The sequence below is a fragment of the Giraffa tippelskirchi genome, chromosome 1 (assembly GCF_054371585.1).
Source record: "Giraffa tippelskirchi isolate mGirTip1 chromosome 1, T2T-mGirTip1v1.2.pri, whole genome shotgun sequence".
In the NCBI taxonomy this organism is placed as follows: Eukaryota; Metazoa; Chordata; class Mammalia; order Artiodactyla; family Giraffidae; genus Giraffa; species Giraffa tippelskirchi.
The window spans coordinates 122,920,978-122,942,775 of NC_137275.1; the positions used below are offsets into that span (position 1 = coordinate 122,920,978).

The 21,798-nt window shown below is 48.7% G+C and overlaps 1 protein-coding gene across 3 annotated transcripts in view; it reads right to left on the bottom strand.

Moving 5' to 3' along the window:
• MFAP3L (microfibril associated protein 3 like) overlaps positions 1 to 14,398 on the bottom strand; it is a 187,746-nt gene extending 173,348 nt beyond the window's left edge. For all 3 annotated transcript variants that reach the window (XM_081495503.1, XM_081495496.1, XM_081495485.1), the window contains exon 1: positions 14,198 to 14,398. The gene's annotated coding sequence lies outside the window, so the exon portion shown is untranslated. The remainder of the gene's footprint in view (positions 1 to 14,197) is intronic.
• Between the last annotated feature and the right edge of the window lie 7,400 nt (positions 14,399 to 21,798).

Sequence of the window (21,798 nt, forward strand, 5' to 3'; positions counted from 1 at the left end):
CAGAAGAGTTTATTGATGTTTTGGTCTGTATTTTACATCTTTGAATTCTCATTTCAAATGAACAGGCTAAAACAGTTTGGGGCCCAATTAATGAAAATCCTTACTTGATCAGAGAGATAATTCCTCATAAATCTGACAGTCCAGGGAATAAACCAAACCTGGGGACTGAATACAAATGGGATGCAACCACTGGTGAGGGGGTACCTTTGTGCTGCCAAACCTGTTCCTGAAGCATGGCAGGATGCAGACAGAAGGTGAAGACGCTGTGTTGGCATTTTTCCCTCACCTCTGACACCATGACGATCAGATCATGTATCAGACTTTAAGCTGGTACAGAGGCACCTTGAGTTCTCACTTTCTTTTCCTGTCTCTATCACTAGGTATTTTTCCAGATTCTCCTTCCACTTATATAAAAAAAATTGAAACTAAATTATGTCCTTTCAAAACATTCTCCCTATTCTTTGGAGTATGTATATAGGGAGATTCGATCAAACATCAGTTTGATCCCTGGGTGGGAAGATCCCGTGGAGGAGGAAATGGCAATCCACTCCAGTATTCATGCCTGGAGAATCCCATTGACAGAGGAGCCTGGTGGGCAACAGTTCGTGGGGTTGCACAGAGTCAGACATGACTGAGCACATATGCATGCTGCTATAGGGAGATTCAAATTTTTATTCTGCTGCTGCTGCTGCTGCTGCTAAGTCGCTTCAGTCGTGTCCGACTCTGTGTGACCCCATAGACGGCAGCCCACCAGGCTCCGCCATCCCTGGGATTCTCCAGGCAAGAATACTGGAGTGGGTTGCCATTTCCTTCTCCAGTGCATGAACAGGAAAAGTGAAAGTGAAGTCGCTCAGTCATGTCTGACTCTTAGCGACCCCACGGACTACAGCCTACCAGGCTCCTCCGTCCATGGGATTTTCCAGGCAAGAGTACTGGAGTGGGGTGCCATTGCCTTCTCCAAATTTTTATTCTAGAGCAATTAATTTTCTCTTACTGGCTAATCAACAGCATAGCTTCAGCTGATCTTCCATCCTTCCTCGTTTAATTTCACCGTGAGTCCATTTCCAAGACACTCAGGATGTATTTGGTATATAAGCTCCTCCGTGCCAAGTGGGACCAGGCAGGAGCTGGGGTGCATCTGGGAGCCTAGATGTCTCCACAGGCCAGAACTGACTTCCTGCCTGGAAGAGCAGCCAGAGGCGCCCACATTCTGGAGTGACGTGTGAGGGATGTGCTGATCCCGAATGCCTGCCCACGAGGCCAGTGCTCTGCCTAGATCGAGGGGTAGCCTCCTCCCCCCACAGACTGCATAAACCAGAGACCAATACTCTTAACCTGCTTCCTAAATATGATGTTCAGGCCTGAACCGATTGTGCATTTAGATTTTCTCAGATTCTGGCACACATGGTAATCACTTAAGGCCATGGCAGAGAAAGCCCCTTTCTAACTCAATCTGCCTGTACATGGACGACCTCCCACTGGCCAAGGGTGATGCCCTGTGTGGACTGGGTGGGTGGGGGGTTCTCCACTGACTGGGGTGCATGGTTGGTTATTTCCTCTCCAAATCCACCCTCCTGTGGCTCCAACACGTAGGGGTGTGGCTGTGCTGTGGAGGGAAGGAGCTGGGAGGTGTCAGTCTGCAGACGAAGGTCCTCCTGCAGAAAATTAAGCAGGACAGAACACCAGATCGCCAGCTGTTTCTGAGCTCTTCCTTTAGATAGACTGCCTTACTGGCTTCCCAAATGGCTCAGTGGTAAAGAATCCTCCTTTAATGCAGGAGACGCGGGTTTGATCCCTGGGTCGGGAAGATCCCTGGAATAGAAAATGGGAACCCACTCCAGTATTCTTGCCTGGGAAATCCCATGGACAGAGGAGCCTGGTGGGCTACAGTCCATGGGGTAGGGTCACAAAGGTTCATACACAAGTATACACACACACACATACACCTTACTGGGCATCCACGCAGACCCTGCTTTCCTCCAAATTCCACCCATTTCTTAGGAATTCTAGGTAATTGTGTCCCTTCTTTACTACAAATCTAAGTTTAAAACATAAACCACAAATCTAAGTTTCCCTAGAGTTCAGCCTTCAACATATCCTTGCAGGAGAGGCAGGGCACTGCCCACGAGTCCCTGGGCAAAGAGGCCAGGATGTGGGCAGGGCCAAGGACTCAGGCCTGCAAGGTGAGTGAGGTTTATGGGACTCTGGTACGTACCTATGATTGCGGAAATAGCATTTATATTTCACAGAGTCGAAACCACCCCTCACTCCTGGTCTCCCTGGTGTCTGATTAGTGCCATTGAGCGTCACCACACAGGAACTGGATCACCTGAGGATTCTTCCTTCATCAGAATAAAATCTCATCTATTTGAGAAAATATGCTCATAACTGCAGAGAGCAGTTAAAAAGCTTTTGTTCTCCTTTACCAGCCCCATTGTCACAAAGTGGAGTCACATGAGCGTTCTTAACAGGCTCTCTCTAAGAACCAGATCTTAACAAAGACAGAAGAGATCCTGTAATTCAAACTCAACTAGATTCAATTCTTATTAACAGCATGAAAACAACATCCCTTATACTCATTCGGCATTTATGATTTACAAGACACACCCTCGGATATTACCTATCGGAGCCTTGCCATGATGCTATGACATGGGGAAGGACCGTGTAGATCTGTCTACACTGACAGTGAAAGAGGCAAAGGCCAAGCTGCCAGCCCATACAGAGGAAGCCCCACAGGACCATGTGACCTTGGCTGGGGCTCCTGTCACCTGGCCACAGTGACTGGGGATCGGATATCACGGCCAGGGCAAACTGGCTAAATGCCACTAACAACCAAACTGCCATACTGCTATTTTCAAATGGTAATTTTTAAATATTTTGATATTATTTAAGTTATTGTTTTAAAATTTTGTATATAGACCAATAATTTCCAAAATGTGGCTGAAGCAGAATAACCTTCTAGTTGAGTTCAATGCATATATCTTAAGGTCAATCTTCCCTAAAGTTTAAGTGTGTTTCAATATGACACTGTGGAAAATTATCTTCACAAAAACACCAGAAGAAAGTTGAAAATATGGATTTAGTGTTTTCCATCACAAGAAACTGGAAAATTCTTACAGAGATGGGAATATCAGACCACCTTACCTGCCTCCTGAGAAACCTGTAGGCAGGTCAAGAAGCAACAGTTAGAACTGGACAGGGAACAACAGACTGGTTCCAGATTGGGAAAGGAGTACGTCAAGGCTGTATGTTGTCATTCTGCTTATTTAACTTATATGCAGTGTACATCATGTGAAATGCCAGGTTGGATGAGGCACAAGCTGGAATCAAGATTGGTGGGAGAAATATCAATAGCCTCAGATATGCAGATGACACCACCCTTATGGCAAAAAGTAAAGAAGAACTAAAGAACCTCTTGATGAAGGTGAAAGAGAGGAGTGAAAAAGCTCGCTTAAAATTCAACATTCAAAAAACTAAGATCATGGCATCCAGTCCCATCACTTCATGGCAATTAGATGGGGAAAAAAATGGAAGCAGTGACAGACTTTATTTTCTTGGGCTCCAACATCACTGCAGATGATGACTGCAGCCATGAAATTAAAATATGCTTGTTCCTTGGAAGAAAAGCTATGACCAATCTATACAGCATATTAAAAAGCAGAGACATTACTTTGCCAACAAAGGTCCGTCTAGTCAAAGCTATGGTTTTCCCAGTAGTCACGTATGGATGTGAGAATTGGACCATAAAGAAGGCTGAGCGCCGAGGAGCTGAGGCTTTCGAACCCTGGTGCTGGAGAAGACTCTTGAGAGTCCCTTGGACTGCAAGGGGATCAAACCGGTCAATCCTAGAGGAAATCAGTCCTGAATATTCTTTGGAAGGACTGATGTTGAAGCTGAAGCTCCAATACTTTGGCCACCTGATGTGAAGGATCGACTCATTGGAAAAGACCCCGATGCTGGAAAAGATTGAAGGTGGGAGGAGAAGGGGACGACAGAGGGTGAGATGGTTGGATGGCATCACTGACCCAATGGACATGAGTGTGAACAAGCTCTGGGAGTTGGTGAAGGACACAGAATCCTGGTGTTGCAGAGTCAGACACGATTGAGCAACTGAACAGCAACAATGCACTCTCTGAAGGAAGCTTTGCTTTTCTCCAGGCTCTAATGGGAGAAGGCCCTGCCTGGCTGAGCACACTCTCCAGGTGTTCTTGATGATTTCTCAGCTGGGCAGTCAGATGCCTCTCAGTGATAAAAACAATTAGGACTCAGTCATCTCAATTAACTGGAACTCAAAGTATCTAAGAGGACCACTATTATAAGTTTAGTTCAGATTGCTCTGGGGCTTAAGAAATTTCTTAAGACCAGATCTTTACACTCAAGGCGCTTATATTCTTGGTGATACCTGTATACAGAGCAATACATAATTAAGCACTAAACTGAGTAAATACTGCAGAAATTCAGAGGAAGGCCAGCTGGAAAGGTCCCAGAATGTTCACTGGGGTTGGCTGGGACTTGAAGGGCAAGAAAAGGAGACAGGAGAGTTTTCCAGCAGGAGCAATGGCTTGTTTTAGCCAGTAGGGCATGGCCCACCATAAAAACAAAAATCTTCCTCACAGTACATTTTAGCAGGACTCATGCAGCAAGAGCCAAGTCACTGGAAAAGACTCTGATACTGGGAAAGATTGAGGGTGGGAGGAGAAGCAGACACAGAGGATGAGATGGTTGGATGGCATCACCAACTCAACTGACATGAGTTTGAGCAAATTCCCCAAGATAGTGAAGGACAGGGATCCTGGCAAGCTGCAGCCCATGGGGTCACAAAGAGTCAGACACCACTTAGCGACTGAACAGCACCAACAACATGCAATGCATTTGCTGTGTGTGCTCATCTTGAGAATGCCAGCCTATCAGGGTACTCCTTCAGTCTAGGGCTTCTTAGGAGCAAGAATAAAGAGGATTTCAGGACAGAGATCCATTACCCCAGTGGAGGAAGAGGAGATAGCCAGAACCCAGAGAAAGGACGAGATGGACCCGCTACAAAGGCAAAAGGGTCAATCCTACCAAAGGTCCTGGGGTCAGATGTACAGGGAGAAAAGCCCAGGCCCCAGTAAAGCAAAGGATTAGTAATATTCAAGCATTTTCTGGAAATTAATTTCAAGTTCCTCAAAAGCATTTTAAAATGGATTTCAAAAGCCAGGTTATCTTTGGGACGTCTAATGAGAGCTAGACTCACTCAGAGACCAAGTCATCTAGGGCTGTCCAAACCCTGAAGGACAAAAACTTTCCTTCCACCCAGTCTAGGAACAGAAGTCTACAGGATGAAACTAACAACAGCATCTGAGAAGCGAGCAAGCTCCACAGCTGCTGGAAGTTTAAGCCATTCCACGGCCATCCTGGGGTGTGCAGACCCAGAGTGAAGACCTGGGTAAAGCTTGGAGCCAAACCCTATGGCAGTCTTCACTCCAATGCCTTCTCCTCTCGAGGGCCAGAGAAAGTGGGCTCTTTACCTTTAAGAAAGCACAGGGGCTGTACACCTAACTACCCCTTTAGAGTGGACAAAGGAGTCAGTGGGCCAACTTGGGATGGTCCCCACTGCCACAAATGTCACAGAGCTCTTGGCACATTCAGGAAAGTAGGGGGAAAGTGCTAATCAGAGGGGAGAAACACTTAAATCAGGCAGAGCCCTGGACACAGCAGTCATGTGGGCAGAAGGGAAAAGAGGCATCATAACTCCTGAGTGGTTCAGGTGTGTGACGACCCCTTCCAGAAGGATTGAGGGCAGAGAGACTGACCACCACACATGTTTAACCAGAGAGATGGAAGCGGTGGGAGGGAGGGGGAGGTTGGGGCAGGAAAGCCCAGGTTAGTGTTAGCTGCTCAGTCATGTCTCTTTGTGACCCCGTGGACTGTAGCCCACCAGGCTCCTCTGTAAAGGGACAGACATGGAAATAATCATGTCCCCGTCTTGTATAGGAGACTTACTGCTTTAAGGAACCCCAGTCTGCCACCTCCAGCTCTGTCAATGGGTACCGACTCCAATTCGATTTTTTTTTTTTAAGGAGCAAACGATTCCCTTACACTTTTCCTCAAACCATTAACCACCTCAAATCCTCAATGGAAGGAAAGGGTTGGGACGCTATTTAAATATCTGCTCAGCAAGCTTCCTCTTTCCCACTGACGACAAAGAAGCAACTTCAGCCCAGTGTCTAACAGCGCAGTGCTCGGTCATTTCAGTTGTGTCCAACTCTCTGTGACCCAATGGACTGCAGCCTGCCAGACTCTGTCCATGGGATTCTCCAGGCAAGAATACTGGAGTCAGTTGCCATTTCCTTTTCCCAGTTTCAAAAAGAGTAACCTTCTAAATCCAGAATTAGGAATTCTACCCACACCAATTTCCTTTCACTCTCCCTGGCAAGCCCCAAAGACTTCTGACCAGAAGCTGGATAATTGGTTCAGTTTAGTACAGTCGCTCAGTTGTGTCCAACTCTTTGCAACCCCATGGACCACAGCACGCCAGGCCTCCGTGTCCATCACCAACTCCTGCAGCCTACTCAAACTCATGTCCATCAAGTCGGTGATGCCATCCAACCATCTCATCCTTGGTCGTTCCCTTCTCCTCCCGACTTCTATCTTTCCCAGCATCAGGGTCTTTTCAAATGAGTCAGTTCTTCACATCAGGTGGCCAAAGTATTGGAGTTTCAGCTTCAACATCAGTCCTTGCAATGAATATTCAGGACTGATTTCCTTTAGGATGGACTGGTTGGATCTCCTTGCAGTCCACGGGACTCTCAAGAGTCTTCTCTAACACCACAGTTCAAAAGCATCAATTCTTCGGCACTCAGCTTTCTTTATAGTCCAACTCTCACATCCACACATGACTACTGGAAAAACCATAGCTTTGACTAGACGGACCTTTGTTGGCAAAGTAATGTCTCTGCTTTTTAATATACTGTCTAGGTTGGTCGTAACTTTTCTTCCAAAGAGCAAGCTTCTTTCAATTTCATGGCTGCAGTCACCATCTGCAGTGATGTTGGAGCCCAAGAAAATAAAGTCTCTCACTGTTTCCACTGTTTCCCCATCTATTTGCCATGAAGTGATGGGACTGGAGGCCATGATCTTAGTTTTCTGAATGTTGAGCTTTAAGCCAACTTTTTCACTCTCTTCTTTCACTTTCATCAAGAGGCTCTTTAGTTCTTCGCTTTCTGCCATAAGGGTGGTATCATCTGCATATCTGAGGTTATTGATATTTCTCCCGGCAATCTTAATTCCAGCTTATACTTCATCCAGCCCAGCATTTCACATGATGTACTCTGCATATAAGTTAAATAAGCAGGGTGACAATATACAGCCTTGACGTACTCCTTTTCCTATTTGGAACCAGTCTGTTGTTCCATGTCCAGTTCTAACTGTTTCTTCCTGACCTGCATACAGGTTTCTCAGGAGGCAGGTCAGGTGGTCTGGTATTCTCATCTCTTTCAGAATTTTCCACAGTTTGTGGTGATCCACACAGTCAAAGGCTTTGGTATAGTCAATAAAGCAGAAGTAGATGTTTTTCTGGAACTCTCTTGCTTTTTCAATGATCCAACGGATGTTGGCAATTTGATCTCTGGTTCCTCCGCCTTTTCTAAAACCAGCTTGAATGTCTGAAAGTTCATGGTTCACATACTGTTGAAGCCTGGCTTGGAGAATTTTGAGCATTACTTTGCTAGCGTGTGAGATGAATGCAATTGTGCAGTAGTTCGAACATTCTTTGGCATTGCCTTTCTTTAGGTTTGGAATGAAAACTGACCAACCAAACTGGATAATCACCAGAGAATTAATCCCTTCTTTCTTTCTGCCTTGCCTGGCTTAGGAAGTCTGTGCCCTGCAGCAATACAGTTCTGACTACAGCCCTGGGGCTTCCCTGGTGGCTCAGATGGTAAAGAATCTCCCTGTAATGCAGGAGACCAGGGTTCCATCCCTGGGTGTGAAGATCCCCTGGAGAAGGGAATGGCAACCCACTCCAGTATTCTTGCCTGGAGATTCCCAGGGACAGAGGAGCCTGGTGGGCTCCAGTCCATGGGGTTGTGAAGAGTGGGACATGACTGAGCGACTGACACTAACTAACCTGGGCTCTCCTGCTCCACCCCCATCAGCTTCAGTTCTCTCTGGTTTAACCAGTCTCGTGGCCCACAATTCCTCTAGAAGGGGTTGTCACACACCTGACAGATGTGCCTCTTCTTCCCTTCTTGCCCCTGTGGCTGTTGCATGCAGGGCTGTGCCTGGTTTAAGTGCTCAGTCCTGACTAGCATTGCTCTGATGGATCCCACCCTGCCGGCCTGCCTGCCATCCACACACTGAGGGGCTGCTAAAGTGGGCTGACTCTGAGAGATCTGATTCAGACGTCCTCCAGGTCCTCATCCTGCCACCAGTATAAATTGAAGTCCATGGCAGGACACACAGGATCCTCCATTCGGACTCCTGCCTGCCAGCCTCTGTAACCTCATTCCAGAGCTCTCTCAGCACCCCTGTCCTCTAGACATGCTGCCTTCCAGTCTCACACACCTGGAAACCCCTACTCAGCCCTCAAGTCTTGGTTCAAAGCCAACCAGGACTCCCCAGATAACTCCAGACACTCCTTTACTCACTGAGCTTCACCCAGAACTTCACAGTTTCACTGTAATCATCTTTGTGGACAGCTGTCCTTTCCCTAGATTATAAGCTCTCAGGTTATCAATATTTGCTGAAATGAATCAGTGAATGGATGAGAGAGGCTTATCTGAAGGCAGAGATTTGGAGACAATGGTGTGTGGGTGACTGGTATGGTCATGGAGAAAAATAGATCACCTAGAAGGAACACAATGGACCTCATGATGAGAGGAGTAAGGTTAGAAACCAGGAAAGATAAACCCTTAGAGAATGCCAAACCTGTATCCCAGAGCCTAAGGGAGAGGAGCTTCAAGACAGAACCACTTACACCGAGCTTGTCCTGTACAGTGTAAAAAAAATAATTTTTGCATTTTTATACTCAATTAAGGAGGTCTAGGTATAAACCTTACAAAGTTATGCAGATGGAAGCTAAACTGTAGATTCACAGCTGCATTTTCATTAAGGTAAGTTTTGATCACATCTCAGCGTTGTTCCTAGGATTGGATTTTGTCAGCGCAGGGCTTTCTTTACCATGCTGTTGGAAAACTCTGTTCTTTCTTACTAATTTTTCTACACATAGCTCCGTTTCAACTTGGAACTATTCTTGTCACACTAAGGTAGAAGATTTCTTCAGATTTGGGTTTCCAGACACACAGAGATGTCAATTTACCCCAACTACATGTTTTTACAGGACCGATATTAAGCCCTTGTACCTGAAAGAGACTGTACATAAAAGGGACTGGAGAGAATGATTGCACTTCTTACATTTAAATCTGTAGCTTAGGGTGCCTGGGATGATAACTGTCACTTGTCCCCCAACAAATACGGAGCCTACAGCAAACACTGCTGCTGGGTTGTGGCCGTTTCTCAGTTGAGTCCATATGAGCCCATGACATGGCAAACAGCTCCCACCCGCTGGTTAGAGTTGGCCCAGGTGACCTAGCATTGCCTCAAGGTAGCATGTTCAACCTGACTTGCCCACAGACTTGCCATGTGTTCACGTCTGCTGTGCTCCGTGGGTATTCAACAGAGCAGCTGTCTGTTAAGAGGACAATGACAGGAAGCTCAGTCTGGTGCTCTGTGAATGTATTAATATGTATCATTAGGGCTGATTTGCATTGTTGTAAGCAGAAACACAACACTGTAAAAATTAAATAACAAATAAAATAAGCTACAAGGATATACTGTAAAATATGGGAACACAATCAATATTTTATAAGATGGAGTACAACCTTTAAAAAAGTGTGAATCACTGTATTGTACATCTGTAATTTATATAATAGTGTACAACTATACTTTAATAAAAAAAGAACTAAAAAAAGAGGACAATGAATAGAAACAAAATAGTCAAAATGTGACCACTCCACTGCTTTATTGTCTCTGTTCTTCCTGTACTAATGAATTGTGAATGCAAGTTTTCTTAAGCTCTTTTTTAAAATTAATTATTTGGCTGCATTGGGTCTTAGCTGCAGCCCACGGCATCTTCCATCTTCCTTGCTGCACTCGGGATCTTTAGTTGGAGCATGTGAACTCTCAGCTGTGACATGTGGGATCTAGTTCCCTGGACAAGAGATTGAAGCCAAGGCCCTCTCACATTGGGAGCAAGGAGTCTCAGCCAGCCACTGGACCACCAGGGAAGTCCCGTCTTAAGCTGTTAATTTCACACATGTATACTAAGGTCATTTCAGATTAAAGAGGAGAGCTGAGTTATACCACACACTGGTTCCAGATTCCCCACTGCCATGGACCACCTCAGGTTACACACCCTTTGTCAAACTGCCTTGTGAATCCCGGGGTTTAGGAAGATAAAAAGGTAGCAGTTTGTCTATCACAGGCTCCTGTTTAAAAGTCTTTAGGTGATGTCCCATTATTTATCAAGAATAGGATGAAATCCAAACTCCTCTGCCCCAGCCCCCAATCCCATCACACCAGACCTTTCCTTGTGTACGGTCAGATGACCTTTCTCGGGCTCCCTTCTAAGGCACCAAGTCACAAACTTAGTGACTTAGAACACACCTCTGTTATCTTTCGATTCTGCAGGTGAAAAGTTCCACATGGGTCAGGATGGGCTAAGGAAGGAATTGGCAGGGGGGTGGGGGAGGGACATCCATGTCCTCACCTTCACCAGCTTCCACAGGCTCTCCTGCCCCCACCTCCCTCCCTGTTCCCTGGCCCTTCCATCTTCAAGGGCAGCAATGGCCAGTGAATCTTCCTCACATGCATCTGACACTGACTGGGCTTCCCTGGTGGCTCAGTGGTAAAGAATCTGCCTGAAATACAGGAGATGCAGGAGACTCAGGTTCGATTCTTGGGTTGGGAAGATCCCCTGGAGAAGGAAATGGCAACCCACTCCAGTATTCTTGCCTGGAGAATCCCATGGACAGAAGAGCCTGGTGGGCTCCAGTCCATGGGGTTGCAAAAAAGTCGGATGTGACTGAGCACGCACGCATACATACTCTGCTTCTCTCTTCCACTTATAAGCACACTTGTGATGACATGGGGCCCATTGGATAACCCAGAACAATCTCTCCATCTCCAGATCCTCCATCTAATCACACCTGCAAAGTCCAAAAGTGGACATCATGGGCAGGGAGGGAGAGCATTAGCCTAACTACCATCATGGTGGTCCCTCTGTCTGGAGAGCCCACTTCCAGCCAGAAGACGCCTATCCAATTCCTCAGGCATTCCTATTATTATCACTATTATCACGAGGCTCCCTCCCCTCCCAACCCAAGGGCCTCCTTCCTGCACATTTTCAGTTCCTGGTACAGATGCCTCTTGGGCATCACTCACCTTGTTATTTGTGCTCAAGCCTGTCTCTCTGACTAGATTGTGAATCACCGTGTCTTACTCATTTCTGCAGCCTTAGGGGCTTGACTATAAAGATAGTGGGGAGGAAAAATGAATGTGATGTTTTAATGAGTAAAGACCTCAGGCAGAGGCAAGACCAATAAACACACAGGACTTCTGTGCTGAGTATAACTTAGAAACTAGTTTTGACAGCTCTTCACTGGCCCTTATCATATCATCAACCAACCCCTTTAATCCTTTAACCATTTCAGGGAGGTTTTCCAGCAAACTTAAAATCAACCATTTGCATGTAAGGCTGTTTCTAATTTTGTAATTTTATTTATTTTTTGGCTGTGGTGGGTCTTCATTGCTGCACAAGCTTTTCTCTAGTTGCAGCGAACAGGCTTCTCATTGCAGAGGTTTCTCGTGTTGCAAAGCACGGGCTCTAGGGCACATGGGCTTCAGCAGTTGCGGAGCACAGGCTCAGCTGCCGCACGGCACGTGTGCTTCTCCCAGATCAGGGATCGAACTCGTGTCTCCTGCATTGGCAAGCAGATTCTTTACCAGTGAGCTACCAGGGAAGCCCTTTTCTAACTTTTCTGTGATTTGCCATAGATCACAAAGTGCTGTCAAATGTCCTCCTGGGCTTGGCTAGAAAAGGGCGAGCCACACACCAAATGCTTGGTTAGATGCTGCATTGGGGAATTATTATCTGCACTATTTCTGCCCCAGGAGAAGGAAATGGCAACCCACTCCGGTATTCTTGCCTGAAAAATCCCATGGACAGAGGAGGAGCCCGGTGAACTACAGTCCACAGGGTCACAAAGAGTCGGACACGAGTTAGTAACTGGGCACATGCACTACTTCTGAATTCCAAGAAATGATTCTTGACCAAATCTGACTACTGTGTTGTGGGTTAAAAGCAACTTTGCCACAATAACCATTTGGTATTAGGAAGCAGCCTGAGAACACGAGTCCCACCATTCCAGATAAGCTTTACATGTATGTAGTATACACAGGAGATTTTGAACTGGATGAACTGCTACAGAAAGGGGAAGCACATTTTCTCAACATTTGACTTGGTTCTTTCTCAAACTTCTAAAATTTTCTATAAATACATTAAGAAAAATGTTTAGGAGCAATGAACACCAGCAACCAAACTTTTTGGCTAAAATGAAGAATTGCAGGTCTAATTTGCAGAAAGAGTCAGCATGTTGCTGTTCTTGTTGTCTGGACATTTGCAACCTGTTTTCCCATTTTTCCCATTCCATGCCATGAAGCAATTCGATGTCAACTTGCTATGGAGTCAAATGCTCTTGTTATTAAATCTCAGTCCCCTACAGGCAGGGCACACAGCCCACATGGGGAAATGGTTTGGAGCATCTGGAATGAGAGCTGGCACCACCTCACCCACGAACAAACATTAAAAGCTATTCACAGCCCAATGAAAAGCAAACGCTCCTCAAAAGTCTATTAGAATCTATAAAGAGCACAAAGCAGATGTTTTGTAATATGCTTAATAAATAAAACAACTGTATCCACTAAGTGGTGCTTATGGACACCAGCTTGAGAATTAGAACTTTTGTTAGATGTAGAACTATTTCCCACTGGAATAAGGATTGTTTTCCTAGCTCCTGAAAGCCAGTAATCATAAGGGTGGTAATGGTGCCAAATGTTTCAAGAACCAGCAAAAACTGTGGTGGGAGCTACAAACTCCATTTGTCATGAAAGTTATAAGCCCAGTAGAACTACATTGTTCTAACTTACTCCTTTCTGAAAACATTTTTTTTTCCATCTTCCATTTCATCCTGAACAATTTTACTATGTTCAGCATAGTAGCAACTGAGAAAAAATATGTTTCATCTAGAAACAAAAGTGAGAAAAACTTTATCAAAAAAACACTGCGCTTCTGCCACAGGGTATTTCCAAGTTCTTATACATCTAAAATACCACACAATAAAGATGGCTACAGTAACCCAACTTCTCTGTAACAAGTATGCTGAAAAACAACGACAATTCAACCATAACAGATTCTTTTCTACACTGTGAGCAGATAATGCACCAGAAACATTTTTTTCTCCCGTTTTGCTAGTTTTCCTCATAAATCTTGCAAGCTCAAGCTTTTTTTTTTTTTTGGACGGGAAGGCGGGTTAATGGTCTAGCTTAAAATAAATCGGCTTTGCAATTACTCTGTTTTTTAAGCCGATGAAGCACGTTTTCCCATTCCACGCCATGCAGCAATTCGATGTCAACTTGCTATGGAGTCAAATGCGGCAAACTCCGGGAGCTCCAGCGGAGGCGGCGGCTCGCTGCGCGCACAGCTCCCCGCTCTCCTGCCGCACTAGGATGCGCCGCCAGCACTCGGGGCCTGCGGGGCCCAGGACAGTGCACACCCCCCATCCCGGTCACTAAGGTCCGGTGACCCGGGCGGCCCAGAATCGGCGAAGGCCCCGCCGTGGCTTGCCGTACCCTTTCCTCCGAGACCTGCCGGGTCCTCGACCGCGCGCAGTGCACACCGTCCTCGCCGTGGGAGGGCTACGACACGAGCCTGGGACGCAGTGTCCCCAAACCGCTGCTCTGGGATCCCGCAGCATCTTGCGACCCTGAAGCCCACTGCGGAGACCCGGGCGCGTCCCAGAGCGCAGCCCCGGCCGCGGGCTCCTCCAGCCCCAGCGCCCCAAAGTTGCGCGGCCGCGACCGGGGCGACTCGGCCACCACGCGGTGCAGGGCTGCCCACCGCCCGCACCCCGCCCGTCGGCGTCCAGCTAACCCGGCTAACCTGAGGCCGCCTCGCCACTCCGGCGGCCGCCGCGCGCTCCTCGTCATGGCCAGCCCAGGAGCCGCGCCACGCCGAATCCCGCAGCCTCTCGGGGGCTGTCCCTGCCCCCGCGCCGGCTGAGGTGCGGGCTGCGGAGCCTCCCGGAGCCCAGCCTCCCGGAGCAGAGCAGAGTGGAGCCGAGCTGCCAGGCGGAGCATGCCCAGTGCGCGCTTCGCGGCGCCGCCGGGTCTTCGCAGCAGCGCGGCGGGGCGGGGCGAGCGGCGGGGCTGGGGGCGGTGGACTGGCCCGCGGGGGAGGGGCCAGGGCCGGGGAGGTGGGGCGCGGCCCCTCGGTCCAAGCGGCCCAGCGGCCAGCCCCCGCTCCGTGCGGCCTCGGCAGTCCCGGGGGAGTCCCGGGCTCCTGCCCTCAAGACTGGTGACCCGCGCTGGACCCGCGACGCTGCACCTCTCCCGAACCTACCCTTGCAGGGACCCCGTGCGGCCGCGAGGAGCCGCAGGAGCAGGACGTCAACCGGCGGCTTCTGAGCCGGCGCTCGGGATTCTAGACCTCCTTCTAGACTACTTGTAGTTTCTAAGTTTTCTCTAGTGACCACTGCGGGGCTTTTTCAGTAAAAAAAAGACAGGTTTTCCAAGGCGCCCGCACAAGTTGAGCGGCCCGGCCTCGCTCTGCAAGCGAGCCTCTTTGCAGACCCGCGGGACCGCGCGGGGCGGGGGCCGGGACCCGGCTCCCTCTAGGCCCGCCCCCGCCACGGCGGCCACGCCCAGCCACGCCCACACCAGCTCCCGGGTCCCGCCCCCAGGGCTGTGGCGAAAACCCGGAGCTGCGGACTTCTCGCGGCGCCGCGGGGTCCGACGTTCGCCGGGCTGGAGCCCCTCGAGGGCCGGCTGGCTCTGTTCGGCTCTCCCCACGCCGTTCTCTCTCCGTCCCCTGTGAGCCTCGTGGGCTAGCGTCCCGACCCCCGCCGCCGGCCCGGCCGCAGAAGCGGGTCAGGATCCTACTGAGCATGCTCGCCCACTCGCCGCCACGTCTGGACGCAGCCAGGCCTCCGGGTCGAGCCGCGCAGGTGCGCGGTCCGGGCGCAGGTGCGCGGGAAGCGGCCGCGCCGGGCGTGGAAGGGTTCTGGCTCAGGAGCGAGTGGACCTGGAAGCCCTATTTCAACATTAATTTCATGACCTCAGGAACTTTCAGCTGTTTTTTTCTTTCAGGAAGCCTGAACCCTTCATTCCTGTCTCCAGGGTAGGAAGCATCTTTGACAACCGCGCGAGTGCACGACATTGTCACCTGGTTTTTCAAACATTAAGGACTTGTCCTCACTCTCAGGTCATTTTGCAATATGATAATCCTCTTTGTCTTCAGGCAGGTCTTCCTCTGAGACCCCACACTCTCCAGGGCCCTGCAGGACTGCGCTCGGCCACCTTGGAGGAACTTGAGGTGGGCGTGGGAACTTCTTGGGTCACGGTCACCGAGGAGAGGACGGAAATGGTGAGCTTCTAGCAAGGAGAGTCTACAGGCTGGAGAGGCATCAACTAAAGACCTCAGAGAGATGCCTTCAGGTCAGTGGGGTGAGGCCTGTTTCCCGTCTAGGGTGGGATGGGGGGAGCGAGGAGCGCTGGCCCACCAGATTTTGCGCTATGGTGGGGTCCCCTACGTGGGGTGGCATCACTTTCCCCTCCTCCGGTCCCGGGCAGCGCCAGCGTGCTGGGGGACACCACCTGTCGTGGAAGGTCAAAGAACTTTCTGGGAAGCTTACTCTGGTACTTCTCAGAGCCCTACCTTGTGCTGGGGTCCCCGCCTCTCTCCCCCTCGTCATTGTCCCTGCCTCCTGACCTTGCTCTTGAGCTTGCCCAGGCCCCTTGGCAGTCCTCAGCGCGAAGAGTCTAGCCTGGGAGAGGATGGGTGAGAACTTGCGCCCGGCCTGTTCACAGCAGAACTGGTGAGCTGTGGTTGCCCCTCACCTGCATGTCCTAGCTCGGTAACTGGTACCCTTCTTCTCAGCTGTATACCCTTACGAATGTTGTCCCAGAGTCACTCATCCACTTTCCCCTGTTGTCCAGCTGGTTGCTGGCCCACCTACCTGCTGGTAGATGTCACTGAGGGCAGACCCACCACCTGCCCCACCCTCTTCAGTCACATGAACTTCGCCATCAACCACAGAGTAAGGAAGTTCCAGAAGGATACTCCCTTAGTGATCTCTTCAATCCATCCTGTCTCCACACACTCTTCTTTCTAAGCAAGTTATATTTCAATATGTCTGCTAAAAATTCTTACGTGGATTCCCAGTGCCTTCAGGATAAAGTTGGAGTTTAAGCATGAACTGGCCCCCAGCTTCCTCTCTGAATTAGCATGTCCCCCATCCCAGTGACTTGCCATGCAAAGTCACACCTCTGTGTTCCTGTAGGTTCCCTGTGCCTCCTTTCATCTTGCTCACCCCTTCGCAGACTTACATCTTCAACACCCAGCGCAGGTTGGAAGTTCTCTGACTTTCCCCGGGCTTCCTTGTGGGCACCTTGCCTGTTCCATATGCTTTGTCTCCATCTGACACACCTGACCTTGATTTATATTCCGTCATCTCCACTGAACCGAGGCAGCATGACTGCATAAGCTCCTGTGGACACTCTCTGTCCTCATTAAGACTGTGCTTAATAAGTGATTTACGCACCCATATAATATTTCAACTTCATTAATTTAAAAAATTCTTTTCAAGATTACACATTTTATTTAGTTGCATTGAGCAGCTTCAGCTGCATGCAACAAATTCTGGTACAATTATTTTCTAATTTTCCTTGTTATGGCTTCTTGGTTTTGTTTGTGCTCGGTTGTGTCTGACTGTTTGGGGCACCATGGACTGTGGCCCACCAGTCTCCTCTGTCCATGGGATTTCCTAGGGAAGAATACTGGAGTGGGTTGCTATTTCCTCCTCCAGGGGATCGTCCCAGCCCAAGGATCTAACCCGCATCTTCTGCATTGGCAGGCAGATTCTTCACTGTGACACCTGGGAAGCCCATGGCTTCTTAAATACACCCATCATTTAAAAGTGGACATTTGATTTCCAAATACCTGGGGTTTTTAAAGTATCTTTGATATTAATTTCTCATTTAAATGCTTTCTTCAATGTAATCACCCTCTGTGTTTTTTCAGTCTTCTAATTTTATTGAGGCTTTTGATGGTTAAGTCAAAGATCTCTCTTTGCTCTCTTTGTCACATTGCACTTGAAAATATGTGAGTTATTTTCAAGTATCTTTTGACATTGATTTCTAACATAACTCCACAGTGATAAAACAGACTCTGTATGATTTCAATACCTTTAGCCCATGAAATTTTTGCGCGTGGTTTTGCGTCCCTGGATATGTTCCAGTATCTCCTAGTTTACAGTCTATGGGAACTTGAATTTGTATTCTACTATTGTGTGAAAATTGTATAAATCTTAATTATATTGAATTGGTTCATGGTACTTTTCAGGTCTACTGTATCCTATTTTTCTATATTTTCATTCTGTTAATTTTTCAGATTTTTATATTGAAACTCCAACTAAAAATCTTAATTTATCTACTTAAAAATAATTGTAATATATAGTGGAACTATATGTAACTTTGTTCTATATTTTCTGAGCCTCCTGGAAATGTGTTGTCATACTTTCATAAGTTAAAAAAAATGATAGTAAAAAAGTAATGCTGCAAAAAAATATCCTTTCTGAGAATTGTAAGGAAAAATACTAGAACAAAGTTACATCATATGCAATTTGCTGAATGGCTGTGCTCCTCTGAGTGATGTAAGTGAGACCTCAGGTCTGACCTTTGGCCCAGTGGATTTTCTTCAGCTTCAGGGGTCAGGGCGTGTTTGCCGAGCCGGTCCTTGTTTATCAGTCTATGGCTGCACAGAGTTCCGCATGGTATTGCTAATTAATTCACAAACTCCTCTGTCCTCTCTCCTCATTTCCTTCTACAGCATAGTCATAACCTTCTAATTACAGGTTACTCTTAGAATAGATTGTGTTTGTTTTTTTTCTGTTGAGACTGTGGCATCAGGGAGGGCAGATTAACCATTTAGAAGGAACATACTTTTTGCATATCTTCTGGATCTCCTTTGCCTAGCAAGACCAGCGCTTGGAGCTGACTGTGGCGGGACTGGCCACCTGCTTCAGATTATCTGGGGCTGGTTAACACACCCCGACCTCCTGGTCAGAGTAGACTGGAGCTGGCAAGTTTAACAAGCCGTCCAGGTGATGCCTGGATTCATTTGAGAAACACAGTTGTATGTCATATGGATAAAAGGAAAACACTGACTAGTCCAGAACTTCAAGTTGCCCCTGTTGTGGTTTTCTCAGATGGAGAGCTGCATGTGGGCGGGAAGTGTGTCAGGTCAGCTGTCTCAGAAGTGTTACCTGTGTGTGTGCTTGTTGATCAGCCAGCCCTTGTGTTGGGGAGTCCAGGGATCCTCACCAGCACAAGAATGGGCAGCTCCTTGCTCCTCTGTGTGCTTTACTTGGTGGCTGTCAGGCCACGTGTGAGTCCCCGGCACTTGTGTCCTCAGGGCAGCCCCCTTGAAGGGGGTTAGGGGCTGTGGATGCTCTGACCTGACCCCTTCCCGGAAGAGTCTGGGAGGTGCAGCATGACTCTCATTAGGCAGTGTCCTTGTTCCTGGGAACCTGAACAGGCATGGGGCGGGTGGGGGAAGCCTGAGTCAGTGTTAGGAACCATTCCCTTCCTTGTTCTGGATGTAGACGGAGCACTGATGCTGGTCCTCTGAGGGCGTGTGCACGTGTGTGGTCAGACCAGTAAGCCGGATGCTGGCAGAGCAAAGGGCTGCCTGTGGCTCCCGTGTACTGGTGACCCAGTTGGGGCCACACCCTCTCCGACTGCCCTCTGAGGCCATGGCAAAGCCCTGGTCACCTTCCAGCTGAGCCTGCTGTCCCCCGGATTTCATTCCGGATTGTGACTCAGATTAGGGATGTGGTTTATGGGCAGGAGAGGGATGAATCCAGGAGTCACCTTCATGTGCAGGGCCTCCCCCAGAGGAGAGGTGGTGGGTGTTGGTGCAGGAAAGTCAGGGGAGGGCACCACTCTGCAGAGAACCTGCCTGGGAGGTGGGTGGGGGTGGGAGGCTTTCTAAAACCGGACTTCAGAGCTGTGTTTCCCTTGGATTCTAGAAAGTGATCTCTTGTGTGTGGCCTTTGTTGAGGTCTTTGAGTTTACAGTCTCCTCTGAAAGGAGGAAGGGCAGACATCCCCTTCCTGGGTCAAAGTTGAGTGATCCGTGTAATGAAACTGACAAACATGTCGCTGATCGGCAAGTGAGAGAAAGAGACGCAGAGATGCACCCCAGCGCCCACGTCGAGTGCCACTCGCCCTGGACTTTGCCCAGAGGAGCATCTGCAGCCTCTTGGACCTGGGTGGGAGGGACTGTGGACCCCTGCACCTGAGCACTCCAAGGGGAAGTGAGAGAGTTGAGGTGTGGTTTTTTTTGTGCCAGTGATTCCACGCTTCACTCATTTTTCAGCAATTATTTCCTAGAACTAAGAAGGAAGGGGCTTCCCAGGTGGTGCTAGTGGTAAAGAACTCCTCTGCCAATGCAGGAGACATAAGAGACTCCGATTAGATCCCTGGATTGGGAAGAACCCCTGGAGGAGGGAATGGCAACCCACTCCAGTATTCTTGCCTGGAGAATCCCATGGACAAAGGAACCTGGTGGGCTCCAGTCCCTGGGATCTCAGAGAGTCAGACGTGACTGAAGCGACTAAGCACACACACAAGAAGGAAGGAAAGGAAATTCTGTCCTTTGTTTATCTTGTGGGTTAAAGTGGGATAAAAAGTGGACACTGTGGCTCCAGCTGGGACGAAGGCTGAGGGGAGCCCAAGGTGCAGCCGAACCTGGTGGGCAGAGGCCAAGGTGAACGACAGGGGAGTCAGAACCTGGTGCTGAGGAGCAAAGGGCACTTACAGAGGTGAGAGTGGGGAGAATGGGATGCTGACCCTGCAAAAGGTGAAAAGAGCTGGTCTTCTAGGAGAACTGAAGGACTGAGAGGCTCAGAGATCCTGCTTTACATGGGTCTTGGCTTCCTCTTTGGCCTTCCCCTCTGCCAAGTTAGGGTCCAGGGAGCTGGCAGTCCAGGCCTTGCCCCAGGGCAGCGAGGCGGGGTGGTGGATGCTGGGGGGGGTCAGGTTCTGCAGCCGGCAGCATGGGGGCATTGGACAGCTACACAAGGATTATCACCACAGTGATGGGATGGGGCTGAACTTACTTCTGATGCTGGTACCACTGTGACTTGAGCCCTGTCAAGGAAATAAAGTTTTCCAATAGATTGAAACTCCTCCCCCATCACAGGAGACACACTCAAGTGTGCCAGGCTTCACTCTGATCCCTGCCCCATCTCCCTAACAACAAGTGTGATATCTACCATAGCTACAGGAACAGTTGTGGGGTGTGTTCTCCACGGTGGGCAAGTGTGCTCGTGAATTGTTCTTCACTGCTTCCAGTCACACAGGGTTTGATCCAGCGGAATCATCTGACCCAGTGCAGAAGAGTCTCCTCCTGGCTGGACCACACCCGAGTTTCAGGCAGACACAAACTCTGCAACTTCTCTTCAGCAGACATTTCAATCTCATCTCATATAGGTTCTGGCACGTAAGCTAGGCCAATAAATTTTGCTGAATAGCATGTTGGAATTGGTGTTAGAACTACATGTTGGAGTATCTTGGAGGCAGGCGTGTAAAAATATAAAATCTGTCATTCAGTTGGTTAGTGGGAAATGCCATCCAGGCTTAGGGCTCTGTCTGTGTCACGTTGATTTGGCTTTTCTCTCTGGTGAAGTGTTTTAGATCCGTTACCAGTGTTTCTTCCTTATTTGGGGCAGCTGGCAAAAAGGCAGAGCTGCAAATAAATCCTGGATGAGTGTGGGACTGAATTCATGTAAATTTTTGCAGAAGAAGGCTACCAAGTGGCTGTTTTTTTCAGCATCAAGGTTCAAGGGCTCACTATTGTGATAGATCAGAGTTTCTGCTATTAATTTCAATGAGCCTTTCCTTTTGCTTTAATAGGAATCCTAAAATGTCTTGGAATCAGCCATTCCTTGGGGAATGTTGTGATTGTGCATGTGAACTGAATGCACCAGTTTGCTGATGTTGAATGGAAATGATGGGCTGTAGGATCAGGGAGAAAGGCGGTCAGAAATTGCTGGCATGCCCAGTGACACTGGCTGGTGAGGTCAGGAGCCGTCAGAGTGGCGTTAGGAGAGTGCTCTGCAAGGCTGGGTCCACGTGGCTGACTTCAGTGATTTATAATTCTGTGTGTGTGTGCTTGGCCTGTAATGCTGATGACTGCAAATGGGCTGAGCTAACCAGCCGGTCTTCAGAAACCTCTGGCTTGTACATGAATATAACATTTAATTACGTTAAAAGTCCACTGTTGCTTATTCCCCATAAGATACAGAGGAGATGATGGCCCGTCATCTGCTAGCCACTTACCAATGTGTAATTCACTTGCTGTTGGACCTGCAGTCCTCTGGCGCCAAGAAGTGGGAGAGCCAGGGAGGGCTCTGAAGGTGTCAGTCCCTGCCGAGCCCCAGGCTAACCCGCTGCAGCCTGGAGTGGTTTGCATGGGCAGAGT